The following is a 4,130-nucleotide window of genomic DNA, read 5'->3' on the forward strand; positions in this document are numbered from 1 at the left end:
AATGTGTTATAATTTATTTAAGAAAACTCCTCTTGGTAGACTTGTATGTTGTTTAGTATTTGTTGTAGCCAAAAAGTGCTGCAGGGAATATCTGTCTTTATACGTCATTGTGCCCTTGAGAGAATATAGCTATAGGGTGATTTTCACAAAGAGAAATTTCTGGTGAAAGAGTTGTCTTCCACCCTCTGTTGCCCCCTTCTCAGGCCCTCAAGCTTTCGTAGTATCAGGGTCTTTTTCCAGTGAGTCAGCTCTTCATATCAGGTGGCCATAGTATTGGAGCTTCAGCTTTAGTCTTTCCAATGAATATCCAGGGTAGATTTCCTTTAGGATTGAATGGTTTGATCTCCTTGCTGTCAAAGGGACTCTCAAGAGTCTTCTCCATCATGACAGTCTGAAGCAATTCTTTGGTGCTCAGCCTTCTTTATGGTCCAATTCTCACATCCATAGATGACTACTGGAAAAACCATAGCTTTGACTATATAGACCTTTGTGGGCAAAGTGATGTGCATTTAACATTTGTATAAATGATTCCAAAGTACTTTCCAAGAGGTAAAAAATATATATAGTACCACATAGCCCCCAGAGCATACAAATACTTGATCCCTTTAAATTCACAGATCTTACTATCTTTGAGTTTTATCAAACTGTTACATTTGATAATGTCCCATTGTTATTTTAATATACCTTTTCTAAACCATTAATCCTGGTCCTTTTTCATAGTTATATCTATATTTGTAAAGTTTTTATAAGTATTATTATTATTAAAGACATTAGCCAAGAGGAATCTCAACAACATTTTGGGTTTTCTAAAACAACTACTTAAGACATCCAGAGTTAAACCAAGTTCAATGAAGAGGTGACATGCATCAGGATGAATGTCAGGGAACGTACCTGGAAGCAGAAATGAAATAAGATCTGCCAAATTAACCCGAATTTCTGAATGGGTCATTTTAAACAGACAAAAAGAACACAGCTGAAGTCAGTGTGTGACCAATGTCAAAATTAAGACCCACAATGATAAAACTATGGAACCTTAGGGTTGAAAGTCAACTGGGAGGAAATCAGGGCCTCTTTCTCTTTACAGATGGGCCCATTTTTACAAACCCAACAAAAGATGAAATGCTTTACACACTCTTTGGATGAAATGTTCAGTGATTGGCAAACAAGTGACATGGAATAAACATTTATTGAGTGAAAAAGTGAAAGACTGCTAGGATTGCAGTCCAGGTTTAACTCTGAGGCTCTTCCCCTGGTTGCGTGCTATCAGCACTGGATTCTGTTGACATTTTATCCCTTTCAGTCATGCCAACACTGGAGACACTTTGCATTTCCAGCAGTCTCACTTGACTGCTGTTTATGATGGATTCAGAAATAAAGGATTTGCAAAAGAATGCATTTTGTCAATGACACGCAATCCTGGAAAACAACAAAGTCTGTTAAACCACTGCCTGTTTTTCTTCTGGAGGTAAAATAACTTTGATATCTTGGTATTCATTTGCTAGGACTTCATCACAAAGTACCACAAACTGGGTGGCTTAGCACAACAAAAACTTACTGTTTCGTAGTCCTGGAGGCCAGAACTCAGGGCTCAGGGTATTGGCAGATTGGTTCATCCTGAGTTTGTGAGGGCCAATCTGTTCTATTACCTCTTCCCCCGCCTTCTGGTGTTGTCAAAATCCTTGGGCACCTTGGCTTGTAGAAGCATCACTGCCTTAATCTTCTTCATCATCACCCTGATCTTTGCCTTTATCTTCCTCAACACCCCAGTCTTTGCCATCATCTTCATTATCACTCCAATCTCAGTCTTTATCTTCATCATCATCACTTGCATCTTTGCCTTCATCTTCATCCATCACCCCCATCTTTGCCTTCAGTTTCATGTGATATTCTGTGTCTGTCTCAGTGTGGCCAACTGTCCCCCCATGATAAGGACACCAGTCATACTGAATTGTCATTTTAACTTGATTACCTCTGCACAGACAGTTTTTCTGAATGAGGTCACATTCTAAGGTTTTTTTAGGACATCAGCATATCTTTATGGGGAGAATGCAATTCTACACCTGACACTCCAGTGTTAACTTGATTGTCTTTCTAAATCCCAGTCATACTTTCCTGAGAATGCTCATTAGTCTAACACAATGTTTCATTGTAACAAAGGATATTGCATAGACAATTTTTGATCTTTCTTTTCTACATGGCAGTGATTTGTGTTAATGTAAATTGAGATTACATATGAATACTAACATTGGTGCATCTCAAAGTAATGATTTATAAATTCTTAGCATGTATGTGCAGGTCAGCTATCAAGGAGGTTTATCCTGTGGGAACATTCTACTAAGTGGCAATTACTGGGTTTATGTAGCATTTATTCTTCAGAGATAAAAATACTAGAACCTTCAGTGCCTCAGTTTCCTGCACAATCACTACAGGGTTAACAATGCCCAGCTGTGTTCCCCAAGATCACAGAGAAGTCGTGATGACTCGGGGACATTCATCAGCCAGATTCTCATCAGAGGGAAGGTATTTGCACAGAGAGTGTTCATGTCGCAGCGTCTCACCATCACCCTTGCTTGTCCTGGACCCATGGTGTCCCCTCTGAACAAAGAGGTGCTGTATTTAACTGCAGAATCCTCTGTGCTGCGGAGAGGTTTCTGTAGACTTTGCTGACTATTTTCTAGGATGCTGGAAAAGCATCATGTGTTCAGACCAACTGCACCTGTCTATTTAGTGTTCTTTCTTTAGAGCTTAGAAGAAGAGGCCATGGGATTTGAGTCCCTCTGAAGTAGTGGGTGGGCAGGGGATAGGGTTGGGAGGAAAGAGGAAGTTGAGAGAAGGGAGGAAGCCAAAGCCTTGAGAAACTGAGGCCAGACTTGGGTCCTGCCTTCTTCCAAGTGCCCCCGGTTTCCCACCAGCCTGCAGCCACCTACTTGGCCCATACACTCATGCTCTGCCCTCTTGGGGCCAGTCCCTGAGGTTCCAGAAGGCTACCTGTGTAGTCTCTACAGGCACAAATGCAGGTGGGGAGCTTCCCTGAAGTTTACTGGGACATTTTTTTTGTAGTTTTTTAAAAACCTTTTAATTTTATATTGGATAGCACGACACACCTGGATAGCATGTTAAAAAGTAGAGACATTACTTTGCTGACAAGGTCTGTATAGTTAAAGCTATGGTCTTTCCAGTAGTTACATATAGATATGAGAGTTGGATCATAAAGAAAGCTGAGCGCTGAATAATTAATTCTTTTGAACTGTGGTGATGGAGAAGACTCTTGAGAGTCCCATGGACTGCAAGATCAAACCAGTCAATCCTAAAGGAAATCAGTCCTGAATATTCATTGGAAGGACTGGTGCTGAAGCTGAAGCTTCAATAGTTCGGCCTCCTGATGCGAACAGTCAACTCACTGGAAAAGACTCTGATGCTGAGAAAGATTGAGGGCAAGAGGAGAAGGGAATGACAGACGATAAGATCGTTTGATGGCATCACCAACTCAATGGACATGAATTTGAGCAAGCTCTGGAAGATGGTGAAGGATAGGGAAGCCTGGCATGCTGCAGTCCATGGTGTTGCAAACAGTTGGACAATACTGAGCGACTGAAAAACAACAATTTTATATTGGTGCTGATTAACAATGTTGTGATAGGTTTCAGGTGGACAGCAGAGGAACTCAGCCAAACAAATACATGCATCCATTCTGGCTGGGGACATTCTTGTTGGGACCATTCCTAAAAGCGTGACATCATGGAATCCTGACCCTGGAAAGCAGGCGATGCCAGCCTCGGACTCCATCCACGAAGCCACACAACCGGGGGCTAAAGCACCCGACAGGTGAAGCCCTATTCGGTCCACTGCCCTAGAGCTGCTGATGGACGCCTGAGCTGGCAGACTGCCGGCGCCCAAACGTCTGTCCCAAAGACCAGCGTTACCTGTGGCCTGAGGACCAGGCAAGTCACCTGGCTTAGGATAAGTCCGCATCTCCCGCGCACAGCCCTTCTCTCTCCCCGCCCAGGCCCCACCCGCCGTGCGCAGGTCCCGCCCCCTCCCCCGCCAGCCTATCGGAGAGACCGTCGCTCCGCGCGTTGGCCAATTGGGAGGCAGCCGGCTGGTCCCGCCCCGCGGCGTGCGTTGGGTTG

This window comes from Odocoileus virginianus, chromosome 9 (genome assembly GCF_023699985.2).
Source record: "Odocoileus virginianus isolate 20LAN1187 ecotype Illinois chromosome 9, Ovbor_1.2, whole genome shotgun sequence".
In the NCBI taxonomy this organism is placed as follows: domain Eukaryota; kingdom Metazoa; phylum Chordata; class Mammalia; order Artiodactyla; family Cervidae; genus Odocoileus; species Odocoileus virginianus.